The sequence below is a fragment of the Elgaria multicarinata genome, chromosome 4 (assembly GCF_023053635.1).
Source record: "Elgaria multicarinata webbii isolate HBS135686 ecotype San Diego chromosome 4, rElgMul1.1.pri, whole genome shotgun sequence".
In the NCBI taxonomy this organism is placed as follows: Eukaryota; Metazoa; Chordata; class Lepidosauria; order Squamata; family Anguidae; genus Elgaria; species Elgaria multicarinata.
The window spans coordinates 142748082-142764896 of record NC_086174.1 but is presented as its reverse complement, the minus strand read 5'-3'; positions in this window follow the sequence as shown (position 1 = coordinate 142764896).

The following is a 16815-nucleotide window of genomic DNA, read 5'->3' as shown; positions in this document are numbered from 1 at the left end:
TTGTTCTCCTTTGGAACATACACCCTGCCAGTTTGCTATTTTAACAGGGCAACCCTAAATGTATCTATGCAGAAATAAGCCCCATTGAGTTCAATTGGACTTACTTCCAGGTAAGTATGTATTGAATTGCAGAAGTATGGCTTGAAGGCCATGCTTACATCTCATTAACTTTTCACCACATGGGAAACAAGTGCTTTAGGAGCTCATGGCACCCACTTGTGATCCTACACAGGAACCCTGTGTAGGATCACAATATTGCTCTAATCTATACATTTGCCCCCATAATAAATTTTTCAATGCTTTAGGTACAAATCATAAGGGTTTGTATCCAATATTAGTCCTACTTAGAGCAGGGCCATTGAAATGAATGGGGCTTAAATTCAACTAATGTTGGATACAGTCCGTTGCCAATGGATTTATACCAGGCTACTAAATGGACTCCAAAGAATTTATTTCAGTTCAAGTGGGACATTTGAGTCTAATAGCCCCGTCACATCTAAGTCAAAATGTGCAGCTCCCATCGCTTCTCTGTCGTCGCTCCAACGTCACTTCCTGAAAACAGAAAGTAATTAGGCCCATTCAGTCCAGTAGGAGAGAGCAGCAACCAGACTTTTTCTCGAGGGGTGTGTGTGTTGCTGCACAAAAAAGACCAGAAGAGGTGGAAGACGTGTGAGAAGCAGATGACATTATGTGAGCAATCCGTGAGTGCTAGTGTGACCATATGAAAAGGAGGGCTGGGCTCCTGTATCTTTAACAGTTGCATAGAAAAGGGAATTTCAGCAGGTGTCATTTGTATATAGAGAGAACCTGGTGAAATTCTCTCTTCATCGCAACAGTTAAAGCTGCAGGAGCTATACTAGAGTGACCAGATTTAAAACAGGGCAGGGCACCTGCAGCTTTAACTGTGGTGATGAAGAGGAAATTTCACCAGGTTCTCCATATATACAAACGACACCTGCTGAAATTCCCTTTTCAATACAACTGTTAAAGATACAGGAGCCCTGTCCTCCTTTTCATATGGTCACCCTAGTGAGTGCCCAGTAATGAGCATGCAGTAAAACACTCATCGGATGGGGCTTTAAATGTAAAGCATAGTACATGTAAATGCAAGCTTTGTAAATTAAGTTACCTAAGGATACAATCCTATGGATACTTACCTAAGCCAACTAAACTCAATAGGACTTACTTCTGAGTAGATGTGTTTAGGAACACACTGTTAAGCTGCACACATTTACCTACTCAGACTTACTTTCAACTAGACATGCCTAGGATTGCACTGAAAAATATCAGTGAATACACTCAAGTTGATGAGCAGAACAAAGAGTTCTTTGGTGTGCATGAATACACATTAGAGGAAAGTAATAGCTACAAATGAGCAAGCACTAAAATTATCACCAAATATATCACAGAAATCACCACATTAAAAAATAAATAAAGTTAGCCTAAGCTTTAAATAATTTTAATATAGAGAGATCTAAATATCCAACAACAAAAAATTGTTGAAGCTAACATTATTTTTATAAACAAAACTAATTTATTTATTTTTTATAAACAAAACTCACAGTTTGGTCTGAGTTAAAAAACTGAATTGATTGCTCACCGTTCTGCTGCAGACATTAACTTGAAGCTGTAGTCTATTGCTGCAGTGTGCAGCTGTGGAAAAACAACCCACACAAATCACATAAATTTTCAAGCTCATTGACCCTTTCCATAAAAGTATAGATTACAATTAGTTACCACAGTAACAAAGGAGGCAAATTAACAATTAATTAATTGTTCTGTAGTAGATAATCAACTCAGATATTTGTATATATCTAATCCTGTATGGAAAAGCCACACATTTTGAGGCAAAAAATGATCTTCTGAATGCAATTTCCAAATGAATATGGAATTTTGAAACTTTTTTTAAATATATATATATATATATATATATATATATATGGAGAAAGCAACCAGCTGAAGCAGCGCATGTGCATAGAACAGGTGCTTTAGGATTGTCATTGCTTTCCCATACAGTGTGCCTATTCAGTACTCAACTTTTCACTTGAGTGTACATCTAAAAGTTGAAGCAAGAAGATTTATCTCCCCATCCCCACCCACCCCCATAATTAACAAAAATGTATCAAACATATGCTAGAAGACTAAATTGTTGTTGTTGTTGTTGTTGTTGTTAACATTTATATATACCTCCCCATAGCTGAAGCTCTCTGGGCAGTTTACAAAGATTATAAAGTCCCCAAATCAGCAAAGCCTAAGGAAGAAAGCAGAAAACTTCCAAACAGATGGCAGTATGCTAAACCAGAGGTCCTTCTTAATCATTCATGTCTGAATGCTTTGAAGGTGGGCGGGTGGCAAAGGAGATGGAGTTGATGTGCTTAAAGCCATGCCAATTTGTACAACAAATGGGATGGAAGGAAATTAAGCATGGGGAAACCACATCTGAGCACCACTGGATTTCATTCTCCATTGCGGCTAAGTAGAAAAAGGGCTACCATGATTGTAACATATAAGAATTAATTAGCCTTAACATTTCAGTCTCTTGGAGTAGAACCTGATAACGCAACCAACTCTCCTTAAATGGAAAACAGACAAAACCAAGTCACAGCCTATTCTGCCCCCCTCCACCATGAGACTAAACATGAAGATTTTTGAGTTTTTTAAATGCTTCACACTAGTTTGTCCAACTCACAATAACAAAAATACAACAGTTCTTTTATTCAGCCCTATTATTAATCCTCAGAGAAACTCAGAGTGGCATATATGGGGGAATCCACCATTTTATCTTCACAGCAAACCTGTGAGGTAATTTGGAATGAGAGAGAGAGAGACTGGTACAGGATCACCCAGTAAGTTCCATGGCTATTGGGGGATTTGAACCCAGGTCTCCCTGGTGTTATGCTCTAACCACAGCATAACACCATTTTGGACCTGTTTGGAATTTTGCTGAACTTGCTTAAAGAATGCAGCCAAATATTAGAGGAATGGAATTGGTTTCCTGAAGCTAAATAGAGTTGTGAAAAGCTGCTGCTGGTTCCTAAATAAATTGCCTCCTACATCTATCTCGCAATAGAAAATATGGTGCAACACAAAGGTTCAAATTATTTATTTGTTATTTGCTTTTATTTTATTTTATTTGTACCTTGCCTTTCCACCAAGGAAATGACGCTCTAGAAAAAAGAAAGAATCTAAAAATAAAATAAAACAAAATTAGAACTCAGTTAAAACAATCATAAAAACATTGAAAACACAGATAATAAGGCACAACAATAGAAGAATAAGAAGAGTACCCCAACTCAACATACCTGCTTACATGCCAATGGCCTGCTTAAATTAAAAAAAAAAAAGACTTTGCCTGTGGGCCAAAGGACAAAAATTTGGAGACACTTCTGGACCAGTACAATTGCAGCCAAATGGCCCAGGATACTTTCTGGCATCATACAAACAATCAAAGCAGGGGGTTGTTTATATGTTTTAACATGCATCACTCATAGAAAAAAATTAAACCCATAATTTAATTGTAATGGTAAATTGGAAAAAAAATCTAGTACCCTTGATCTTATTTTCATTAACACTTCTGAGATATATTTTTTTTAAAGTCCAAATATCGAAGGTGGAAGAATCCAAACAGATGCTTTTAGAATACTGCCATTCCCCAAGTGAATCCAATTCCATCAGAGGAAGAAACAGAGCAATAAAACAAGGCATTTTATGGCTGTGTTTGGTGCAGGGAATAAAGGTTCCCTGCACCAATAAAGGAAGTGAGCTGTCCACGGATCAGTAGACATTTTGCTTAAGAAAAGCTGCTGTTTAATGTGTCGCTTAGAAGCGAGTGCTCAGATGTGCAGAGCAGGGAAGTCAGAAGCAATGCTCTATTCCCTGAGTGCAAGACCACGTGCTGATTACCGAAAAACAAGAACGAATGTTTCAGAAACTCCCACGTTGCAGCACTTAAGCATAGACAGGCATTCTCGCAGTATACAACTGCTAATATCAAAAGCGTTCGTATGAATTCAGACTGCAATGAAGCTGCGTATTTCTATGAGTGTGTGCCTGTACAGTTAAGGACTATAAGTCTGTTTGTGGAGGGGAAGAGAACATATCGTTAGAGAAGCAGTGAATACATAGGCACATGTATGTTTAAAGGTGGTTTCCTTTCCTCTGAACCCTGTACTGCATGCCAGCCAACCTAACAAATGAGGTTCTAGGTCAAATGAAAGGCAACACCGATCATATGCACTCATAAAAGACTGCTATGCTGTCCTATTGGGCTTAACAGATGGACAACACTATGGCCTTATCTAGACTTAAGGTTTATCCCGGGATCATCCTGGTGTCATCCCTGCCTGCTCCCAGGATATCCGGTGTGTCATTTACATGAACAGGGATGACCCCGGGACGATCCCAGGATAAACCTTAGGTCTAGCTAAGGCCTATGTGTGTTTCACCATGGCTTATCCTTGTTCCTTAAATCAAATGTGATACCATGTTTTCCATTCTCACATTATTATTATTATTATTATTATTATTATTATTATTATTATTATTATTATCATAGACACAGGAGAAAGAGGCACATTTGTGAGCTTTTCATTGTCCCTGTGATCAGGACATCATTCATGGTAGGATGCCTCTTTGGATTTCACAGCACAGCTTTCAATGGAGTTCCCCAACAGTCAAGAGTAGGACTTCTGCTTTGCTTCACTTGAAACATAAACCCTATTTATGCTATCCTCCAACTCAGGGATGCAGAACCTTAGGCCCATGGGCCGCATTGAGCCTGCCTGGGGTCCCAACCTGCCCTTAAGTGGTTCCCCAGATGGCCACACCCCTTCCTTTAGCCCCACCCTCTTTCCCCAACCACTGGTCTTTAGGTAGTTTCTCAGATTTTTCATTCCCCCCCCCATTCTAAAAGCTTGAAATTCCTCTCCTAAGGCTACATTACTGGCTGAAAGTGTTTTAACCTAAAATAGGCTGGGACTGTGTTGCCCCCCAGCTCTTTAAAGTATTGGAAATGTATATGTTTACAGCCATGGGTAGAGAGCTCAAGGATCTGCTACCCAGGCCTGCTGTAGCTGGAACCTCACATTCTGGAATAGAGTAACTAGTAGGGACTGACCTTTGGGCGGGAGTCCTCCCCACCCATGCCCCCTGTTTTTAGGCCTAGTCAGCAAAGAAGCAAAATGCCCAGAGGACCTGGCAGAGAGCATACCAGAGCTCCCCCCTTTTTATCCAGTATATACGGGTTGCTTACCTGTAACTGTAGTTCTTCGAGTGGTCATCTGTGCAGTCACGCATATGGGGGCTCTGCGCCTGCGCAGGGCCAGCTTCGGAAACTTCTCTAGCTGAAAATCTTTTAGGTGGGAACCCCTCCCCCACCATCCACTGAGCATGCTCAGGGGTTCCCGCCTAACTCCCCAGTTCCTGAAACCGCCTAGACAGTCTCACTGAGGAGAACCACCAGGTGATCAAAAATTGATGACACCATAGTGGGGACGGTGGGAGGGTTGTGTGACTGCACAGATGACCACTCGAAGAACTACAGTTACAGGTAAGCAACCTGTCTTTCTTCTTTGTGGTCTCTGTGCATCACACATATGGGTGAATAACAAGCTGACTTACCAGAGGTGGGTGGTGTCAGGTCATAGATGAATCTCACAGAATTGCCGATAAGACGGCATGCCCAAAAGTGCAGTCTCTACGCGATCTGACATCCAGATGGTAGTGGCTGGCAAAAGTCAGTGGAGTCGACCAGGTAGCCGCTTTACAGAGGTCTTGTAAAGCGATCCCCTTTTCAAAAGCTGTAGAGGTGGCCACTCCTCTCGTGGAGTGGGAACGCACCTTACCCTCCAACGGGAGGCCAGCAAGTTCATAGGCTAGCTTAATAGTCTGAACCACCCAAGCAGATATTCTCTGCGGGGATGCCTGAAGTCCCTTTTGCTTGCCCCCATAACAAACAAAGAGTCTTTGGGATCTCCGGAGGGTGGCAGTTCTGGACTGGTAAAAGGCAAGGGCCCGTCTTACGTCCAGGGTATGTAGAGCAGACTCAATAGGGGACGTCGACGAAGGAAAGAAACTTGGGAGCATAATGTCCTGCCCAAGATGAAAGGAAGACACAACCTTCGGCAGAAAAGCTGGGTCCGGTCTAAGGACCACCTTGTCAGCGTGAAACACCGTGTATGGTGAGTCTATGTGGAGTGCTGCTAGTTTGGATGCACGCTTAGCAGATGTTACTGCAACAAGGAACGCCACCTTGAAAGTTAGCAACCGCAAGTCAGTCCTTGCTCAAAGGGCTTGGCAGATAGTGCCTTGAGCACCACGGAGAGGCTCCATTGAGGGACAAAGGAGCGAACTGGTGGGATGGTGTTTTTCATGCCCTTCATGAACCGTTTTGTCAAAGGGTGCCTGAAGACCGAACAGCCCTGAATCCAATGGTGCGAGGCAGAGATAGCTGCTAAATAAACTCTAAGTGACGAGAACTTGAGTCCTTTTTTAAATAAAGAAAAAAGAAAGGAAAGCACTGTTGCTATTGGTGCTGAAAACGGGTTCTCGTTTCTACTGAGGGCAAAGGCAGAAAATGCTCTCCATTTTTTTGCGTATGACCTTCTAGTAGCTGATTTCCTAGCTGCTAGAATAATGTTCCATACGTCAGTAGGCAGCGGTTGGTTGTCTAATTTTGCCTTATCCTCCAAGCTGTTAGGTTTAGGGACTGGACATCCGGATGGAAGATGATTCCCTTCTCCTTGGATATGAGGTTGTGGCATTGGGGCAGTCTGATAAACTCCGCTGAGGACAGTTTGAGTAGCGGAGTGAACCATGGCTGCCTTGGCCACCAAGGCGCTACTAAGATGGCATGGGCGTTGTTGCTGCGCAGCTTTACAATGACTCTTGAGAGGAGTGGTATGGGGGGGGGGGAACAGGTACAGGAGCTGTCCTGTCCACGTCCTCTCGAAAGCGTCTCCTAGAGATGCTGCCCCGTGGCCCGCCCACGTGCAGTATTGGTTGCAGATGGCGTTCTCTGGTGACGCGAATAAGTCTATTGCAGGCTGTCCCCATGCCTGGAAGATCATGTCTAGCACAGAGTCCTTCATCTGCCACTTGTGCATGTCTACAAAGGTGCGGCTGAGGTCGTCTGCCAGAATATTGTCCTGGCCTGCGATATGAATGGCAGACAAAGTCATGTTGTGGGCAATTGCCCAAGGCCAAATGTCCAGAGTGAGGGAGATCAGGTCCATAGACCTCGTCCCACCTTGCTGTTTATATGCCAGACAGCAGCCATATTGTCTGTATGGATCTGGATTACATGATCCGATAAGGTCTGCTGAAAGGCACACAGAGCTTTTTGGATAGCCATCAACTCCAAGACGTTGATGTGTCTTTTCCTGTTGAGGGAGCTCCAGCGCTCTTGGATGGTTAGATCCCCGCAGTGGGCTCCCCAGCCCAATAGGGATGCGTCTGTCATTAGATGTTGCGATGGCATTGGGGGTTTGAAGTCCAAGCCCTGTGTGATATTGGACAAATCCGTCCACCAAAGGAGCGTGTCCTTTATTTTGGCAGGGAGCGACAATTTCACTCAATGAGCATCCAATGTATTGTCGTACTCCCGCAGAAGCCACAACTGTAGAGGTCTCATGTGCAGACGCGCCCAAGGGACGACGTTGACAGTCGCTGCCATGAAACCCAATAACCTTTGCACCTGGAAGGCAGAGGTGATTTTAGAGCGGAAGAGCTTAATTGCAAGTTTAATTAACATATTAGCTCTATCATCTGGAAGGAAAGCCCTGGAGCAGGTTGAGTCCAGAATTGCTCCAAGGAATTTTATTTTTTGAGTTGGTTGAAAATTTGATTTTTCTTTGTTGATGCAAAGGCCTAATTCGTTGAGGAGGTTGATGGTGAGGTGGGTATTACGGGCGGCTTCCTGCTCCGTATTAGCCACTATCAGCCAATCGTCCAAGTAGGGGTAGATCTCTACCCCTCGAGTCCTCAGAAAGGCGCAAACTGGTGCCATACACTTTGTGAAGACTCGGGGGGCAGTAGAAAGCCCAAAAGGAAGCACTTTGAATTGGAAAACGTCTTCCCCCACTATGAACCTGAGGAATTGGCGATGATCGGGATAGATTGATACATGAAAATATGCATCCTTAAGGTCGATAGACGTGAACCAATCCCCTTGGGAGAGGAAAGGTAGGATGCTTGCTAAAGAGTTCATCCGGAATTTTTTAGGGTTGATGAACTTGTTTAGCTCTCTAAGGTCCAAAATAGGTCTCAGCCCCCCATCCCGTTTCGGAACCGTAAAGTAACGGGAGTAAAAACCGCCTCCCAGTGCGCAAGTTAGTAATCGCTCTATGGCGCCCTTCTCTAAAAGAGACGTAGTCTCTTGCAACAGAGCGTCTGTAGGTGGTGAGAACCTTGCAGTTCCGAGGGGAGGGGGGGTGGAGAACTCTATTTTGTAGCCCCGAGAGATGATGTTAAGGACCCATGTCTCAGATGTAATAGTGGTCCAATTGTGGAAAAAAGGGGCGAGGATGTCACCAAACTTCGGTGTTAAACTGTTTGGTATATAATAGTCAAAGACGCCGTCTTTGATTTGGGTCAGGCTTGCTCTTATTCTGATTGAAGCGTCCTGGATACTGCTGTCTCCTGTACTGACCTTGAGGTTGGTACGTAATGGGACAGACTTGTAATTGGAATTGCTGTTGCCTTGGTGGGAACTGCTGCTGCGTTCTTGGCCAGCGCCTCTGGCGGAATGGTCTCTGCAGCTGTTGTTGCTGCTGACCAATCCCCATTTTCTTAGCCGTATTTTTGGCTTTTTGGATGCTCTCCATGGACTCATCCGTGGACGAGTGGAATAGTCCTTCCCCGTCAAAGGGAAGGTCCTCTATCCGAGTGCGCGCTTCTTGAGAAAGTCCTGCGGACCTAAGCCACGCATGTCGTCTTAACGCGATAGAGGCCACCATTGCTTTTGAAGCACAGTCAGTGGCATGCCTTGCTGTGTTGAGTTGTTGGCGTGACAGCCTCATGGCTTCTGTGTAAAACACATTTGACAGCTCTCTTTGATCGTCTGGCAGATATCCAGAAAGAGATGCCATTTTTTCCCATAGAAAGGATTGATATTTAGCCATGGTGGCTTGGTAGTTGTGCACTCTTAGTGACAAAGATGTAGAAGAATATATTCTTCTTCCCAGGCCGTCCAGTCTATGACCTTCTTTGTCAACCGGAGCGTTGTGTTTCCTCTGAGTGCGTCCTTGGGATGCCTCAACTATGATTGAATTAGGCTTGGGGTGGGTGAAAAGGAACGGCGCTGTCTTTTCTTGGATTTTGTAGATGTTATCTAACTTCCTCGACGTTGGTGGCATAGAGGAGGGCATTTTCCAGGACTGTTGGGCTGTGCGTAATAACACGGGTAAGTATGGAATTGCCGCTGGGGTAGATGACTCGCAATATAAATCGTCGTAAACGGGGGCATTTAACTTCTCTATTGGTTGAGAAGTTTCGATCCCCAGGGACCTCTCCATTCTTTGCACTTGATCAGTGAAATGGGTCAAGTCCTCAGAGGGAGAGATTACATCTGTCGCTACCACTAAATCATCCGGTGAAGGGATTGATGGTGGGGGCGATGGTTCCTGAGAGGAGTCTGATTGATATTCATCATCAGAGGGCTCATCCAATGCACTTCTCCTCATTCTAGCCGTGGGCAAGGATTGCAGAGCCTGTGACGGTACCAACGTTGTCAGTGCCGTAGTTTGCACCCGTTCAGGTGGAAGCCTCGGTACCAAGGGCTGCGGTGGTGGTGGCATAGCAGCAGCATCTTCCGCGGGTGGAGGGCAGGAAACTGTCTCTGATGGAGGTTGCTGGAAGCGCGGGTACAGAGCATAATGTTCCTGATAATAATAAAAGTCTTGGTCCCGTCTATACCTCCAATCCTCGTAGTTGTAAGGAGGATACTGCAGAGGGTGCCAATATTGAGTAGAATGAATCGAAGCCGGTGAACGATCCCGGTTGTAGGTATAAGGTGACACGGGACGGTACTGACGGCCGTCGGTATCGGGGGATGGCATATCTTGGTACCGATGTGTGTCGGTATCGAAGTCTCGGTACCGAAGTCTCGGTACAGATGTGTGTCGGTGTCGAACATCGGGCGTGAATGTCGGTACCGATGTCCATTGGTACCAATGGTTGGTTGTTGGCTTTAGCAGTATCGAGGGGAGGGAGGACCCTCTTTCACCATTGTCGGATCTTTTGAGGAGCCTCTAATCTCTCCTTCTGAGATTGATGCCCTTAAACTTGTCTCCTCGGTTGGTACTGTAATGATATTGAGAGACGGTACCGGGGAAGCCATTATTTGCTCCGTTCGTGGCGGCATCAAGGCCGGCGGTGAAGACGGAGTTGCCCGTCTCGGTATCGAGAAGGCTCTCGGTACCGAAAGTATCGGTATCGGACTTGCCGATATTGGAGGCGTTTTTTGCAGGGAAAGCCTCGATATCGGGCTCCTCGGTGCCGTAGGACGGTTCGTTATCGAAATCGTCGGTACCGACAACGGGTCTGACTTTGTCGATTTTTTCTTTCCTTCCTTTGATTTTAATTTGCTTTTCTTCCGTTGGGGTTCTTCGGACCCAACATGCTCTCTCGCTCTCTTAGAAATTTTCCTGGCCGCTTTTGATGAGGCGGAAAGAGAGGAGGAGGAGGGGGGAAACGATGGAGGAGGTTGGGGCACAGACTCCATTGTACTGGGAGATTTGGAGCGTCGAAACGTACTCGGTTTCTCCACTGCCTCCAACGCCTTTTCCCAAAGTAACGCCCGAAGGCGATCAGATCGGTTCTTCCTGGTATGCCTTGAGAATTTCAGGCAAAAACAACAGGACTCGACAACATGCGTCTCCCCCAAGCACAGTAAACACCGGGAATGTCCGTCAGTTTGGGATATTTTCTGCCCACAACCGGAGCACTTTTTGAAGAGGCCTTGTAGTGCCATAGGCACCAAGGCTGAGGTAACGAACAACAAGAATAATCTTTTTTTTTTTTTTTTAACTAGATAGAAAAAAGTTAGAAAACTGTAGAAGTAAGAAAAAAGGATGAAAATAGTATAATTCAGCTAGGTATAAAACGATACCAAACACAGAAGTCTCCAAACGCTGTTGACCCTACAGGCGGTTGAAGAGAACTGGGGAGTTAGGCGGGAACCCCTGAACATGCTCAGTGGACGGTGGGGGAGGGGTTCCTGCCTAAAAGATTTTCAGCTATAGAAGTTTCCGAACCTGGCCCTGCGCAGGCGCAGAGCCCCCATATGTGTGATGCAGAGAGACCACAAAGAAGAACCATTACTTATTTCCTACCAGATTACCCTTTTAGTTTCTGGTGGACTGTAAGTTATCATTCCTTATTGTTTGTTAAAGAAGACTGTTAAATAAAGATTTGTTGGATTTAAAGAGAGGCTTGCGTTAACTAGGGTGACCATATGAAAAAGAGGACAGGGCTTCTGTATCTTTAACAGTTGTATTGAAAAGGAAGTTTCAGCGGGTGTCATTTGTATATATGGAGAACCTGGTGAAATTCCCTCTTCATCACACCAGTTAAGGCTGCAGGTGCCCTGCTCTCTTTTAAATCTGGTTACTCTGGTATAGCTCCAGCAGCTTTAACCATTGTGATGAAGAGGGAATTTCACCAGGTTCCCCATATATACAAACAACACCTGCTGAAATTTCCTTTTCAATACAACTGTTAAAGATACAGGAGCCCTGTCCTCCTTTTCATATGGTCACCCTTAGTTAACCTGGCTGAGAAGTGTGTCTATACGCAGGGCACAGAGGCATGGAACCAGCAGAGGTATGTTTGGTATTTTGCCCCCCCTTTTGCTTTCATCCACCTCCACCATTGGAATGTGGCCACTGAGAAACTGAATTTGGCCCTCCAGATGTTTTGGATTTCAATTCCCATCAGCTGCAGCCAGCATCGCCTATGGTCAGAGATGACAGGAGTTGCAGTCATAGACATCTAGAGGGCACCAGGTTGACGATGGCTATATTAGCTGAAGTGTAGGAAAGGATGTCTTTACTAAAGGAAGGGCTAGTGATAGATTTTAGAAGATGCAATGGAAAATATCAAAATGTAGGTTTATACCCCTGAGATTTTCCTTTTTCTTCTCAGCAGAACTTCCTTTGAGCTGTGTATGAACTTGCTTTTCTAAATCTTCAGATCATGGTATATTCTTGAAGAAAAATGAGGTGAGGTGCTATTTTAGAGAGCCATTAGATAGGTTTTCTACTCCTACTAAACATTTGTGTAGTAGTAAAAATGAGGCCAAAATGAACACTCAGTGCTCTACAGACCATAAAGGTGACACTGCCCCAATGCACAGTGCAATAGCAAGAGAGAAATGGCAAACAGCTAGAGATTAACCCATGAATACTGGGGAATAGGGTAGGCCAATAATCTCTGACTTTCATACTTGTCTGGGACACTCCTTTAACCCAAGTTTTCTACATGGGACCCAGTTTCTGGTGGAGCAGGTAAGGGAAATAACTATGCCACCCCTCCTCAACACAAAAAAACAGCTGCCACAAGAAGGAAGCCATTCATCTGAAGAGGCTTGCTGTACAGGGAGCTCCATGCCACTGCAAACAAATGGCCTTTCAAAATTCCCACCCTCGTGGGGGGATTTCACCAGATTTCTCTGTGGGGATGAGAAGTTCTTCAACATTTTCTCTGAGGTAGGGCTCACCTTTGGCAACAGCAGTAGCAGAGCTTCTTTGTTTATCCCCAAAGGTGTGTTTGTTTGTTTGTTGCTGTCGTCTTGGCAGCCGGGCCACCATTTTGCATCCTCCACAATGGCCTGGACCTCACACCATTGCTGGGCATTATGAGGGAGAAATGGCAACCACCATACACACAAAAATGGAGAATGTTTGAAGAAAATTCAGCAAAGTGGCCTTCTTTTTCTAAGAGGGGTGGCGGTGGTGGTGTGAGAAAAAGAACCATCTCAAGATCTTTTCTAAGAAAAATGTCTTCTGAGAAATATCGGGTTAGCTCTAGCCAGCATAGTTGCCCAAAAGATGCCGTGTGTGTGTGTGTGTGTGTGTGTGTGTGTGTGTGTGTGTGTGTACTAGCTTTAAGCCAAAGAAATTACTAGACACTATGGAAGTTTGACCATCAGTGTTCATTCCTTACCTCCCTCCAGGGCTGGGCCTACTATTAGGCAGAGTGAGGTGGTTGCTTCAGGTGGCAGATTGTGGGAGGTGGCAGCAAGGGGTTGGAGGAGAGAGCTGAGGGCCAGACAGCCTACCTTGCGCCTTTTAAGCTAGTCTGCTGCCTTCAGGCAGAGTGGAGGATACTGTCCTATTGCCAATGTCAAAGAAAGATCCAACTGCAAGTTCAGTTGGCTTTTGTACATGGAATGGGAGGGGGCACCATCATGTCCTCCACCTGAGAGAGCAAAATATCTTGGGCCCTGCCTTCCTTATTTTAGGAATGAGGATCACTCACATCAGATTATACGCAGTCTGTCCAGCAGACACCGCTCCCCTCCCAACGATTTAAGCCAAGAAGACATCACAGGGCAGCTGCTGCTGCTGCTTCCTCTCCTTCTCCATTAAACTTTATTACACTCTTAGCATCCAGTTGAATCGCAAACACTAAAACATCGCACTAAAACAGGCAACTTCCTATCTGAACTGACATGTCGGGGAGAGGCAACAGGTTGCCCACAGTGGGTGACTTTCAAAATAGCCATTTCTCTCCAGAATAGCTTTTACGTTTGAGAAAGGGAAGAACAGCAGCCCTAGTTCTTTCTCTAAGCTAATAGCTGCTGAAGGTAGCAGTTGAAACAAAGGTTATTGGTTTCTATTGACTGAAGGTAGCCGTGATTTACAATGTAATTTCCAAACTTGATGGGGTGGAACTGAAATCTCCAGGTCTTGTCAGAGTGGGAAGATGGGAAAAAGAATGAACTTCAGCACTGGCAATGCCTCACTTTACTACAGGGCAAAACAGTTCTTAAGTCTCCTATCAGACAATGTCCACACATCGATGCCATTTAGTAGGAGTAGTACTGTGGTGGATTATAGTCATAGGATGAAAATATCAGGGGATCTGTGTGGAAATCTTTCGTGCATAACACCTACTATTCACCAGTGGGGAGGGCAGAATATCAAGCAGGCGTGATAAGGAAGGAACAAAGTCTTCTGAGAAAAACTGCCTTGATAATAAATAGGGGAATGTATAAGGCACTAAGGCAGGCTTCCCCAACTTGGAGCCCTCGAGATGTTTTGGACTTCAACTCTCATTATAGAACAGTAGAGTTGGAAGGGGCCTATAAGGCCATCAAGTCCAACCCCCTGCTCAGTGCAGGAATTAGCCCCAGCTAGCATGGGCTGTTGTCACGAATTCTGGGAATGGTAGTCTAAAACCTCTGGAGGGCACCGGGTTGGGGGAAGCTGCTATAAGGTATGGGGCCCCTCTACTGGAAAACAGTGGCTTCTGGGCAATATCTCTACATTTGTGCAGATAAAAATGATACACATTTGTGTGTTAAGAATTAATATTTTGCTACATTACCTCCATCATTACCTCAGTGGTGGAGCACATGCAGAAGGCCCCAGGTTCAATTGTTGGCATCTGCAGTTAAATAGAGCATGGAATTGGGGTGCACATTACTATGTTACGAGGACTATAAAGGGTATTCAATTCAGGAAATTATACTGAAAACATTTATAGGCTAAACACACTCACTCACACATTGATTTCAGACTACGCCAGAGAAAGCTTGAATTTCCAATCTGGATTTTTAAAAAAGAAGCAAAAATAAGCATCTTGTTTTCTTGGCTGAACTGGTTTGTAAAATTTGAATAATATTAAGAAAATTCATTTTCCTTCCCTGTCCTAATGTTGTATATTCTGTAGAATCCCTTAAAATGTATAAATATTTCATGAAAATAAGTCATCAGCATCTAGCAAGCTACCTAATGAGACTACCTAATGATTTCCTCTTATTACTGTATTTGAATATTTGCTACTTAGTATACATCAAAGATTAGCTGGACTATAGGATTTTAGGTTTTCACTTTATCTTTTACCAGCTCCCATTTTTTTAATTTAATTTGTAGAGCAGCCTCTCAGTTGGGGTTATTTTCAAACATTTGTATTTGTGCTAGTTTTACAGTGTGCTATGTAAAAATGTGAAGTGGTAAGACTTTAGCCAGTTTGACTGGGGAAAGGGGACATATTGGAGGGTTATTTTCATAAATTTCCACTAGTTAAACAGTGTGTAAAACCTTCTGTTTCCTTAAGGACCATTTTTGATGAGACAGACTGCACTTATCAGACTCCAGTAACCTATTGGAGAACAATATGGCACGAGGTCATCAACATAAACAAATAATAAAGTTAAATCATCTGTTTTATTGCTATCAGAAAAGTCAGACAGGATTTACACAGATGTTGATGGCTGTGTTCATATAGTTGTTCCAGCCCCTTAACCATTTTGGTTGCCCTTTTCTGCACCATCTCTACAATATCCCTTTTGAGGTGCAGTGATCAGACCTATACACAGTATTCCAAGTATGGTTTGACCATAAAATTGTATAAGAGCAGTATATTATTTTCGAAGCTTGATTCCTAATGATCCTCAATATAAAATTTGCCTCTTCTTCTTCTTCTTCTTCTTCTTCTTCTTCTTCTTCTTCTTCTTCTTCTTAGCAGTACACTGGGTTGACATTTCATTGAGCTACCCATCACAACCCTGGAGTTAAAATACGTATTTATTTTTGAAGATTTTGCTTTAGATGGCTGTTTCTCCAATTTGGAGAGATCCTCATGGAGCCAATGAATTCTTGAAGAGTAAATGTGAACAAACGTTATTAGAAAACAGCTGAATGGACAAAAATATTCCTGAACTGCAAAGTGAACATATACCTATGAAAATGCTTCTAAACACATTTAAGCACAAGAGATCTCTAATTAGAACAGCTAACCTCCATCTCGTGAAGTCAATACCATACAAGGATTCAATCCCGCAGAGTTCATGAGAGTATATTGTACTAAAACCAATAGAATTAAGTGAAATAGTCTGAGGAAATAACTAGTAATGCCGAAGATACCCAGATCTATGTCTCTGCCAACTGATGCCAGGGAGGCTATGGAAGGCTTGAACTGTTGCCTGGGTGCTGTGATGGCTTGGAGGTGGATGAACAAGTTGAAGCTAAATTCAGACAGAAATGCTGTTGGTCAGTAGAAAAGCTAATCTAGGATTGGGAGTATGGCCTGTCCTGGATGAGGTGACACTCTCCCCAAAGAAGCAGATTCACGGCTTCGGGGGGGGGGGGCACCTCTGGACGTGACCTTGTTCCTGGAGAACAAGGCAGTTGCTGTGGGTACACGTGCCTTTGCTCAGCTTCTACTAGTGTGCCAGTTGCGCCCCTTCTTGGAGAAGGCAGGGGGGAAATGCAGCTAACACAAAATGCGATGGCCTGATTGCTTTCTAGTGTGCACATGGTTGATCATATGACACCAGCCTTGTATTGACTGTAATGGCCACTAATCTTAATTCCAAGCACAAATAAAGTTGCTGGTTCTTACCTATATAGCAAACCAAGTGGAACTGGGAGGGGTAAGTGCCTGGTTTTCGGCTTGTCGTTAACCCCTCCCAGCCCAGTGGCACCAAACCCAGTTGCCCAATTATAATTGGGCACGTCTCTTCCCTTTCCCTGCCCGCAATCCTCTCCCCATGCCCAGGCTGTGCTGGGCATGGCAGAATGATAATTTCAGGTAGTTTGTTAAATCATTTATGTTCCATTTTTAAGATTCTTTCCTCTTAATTCTGCTGTT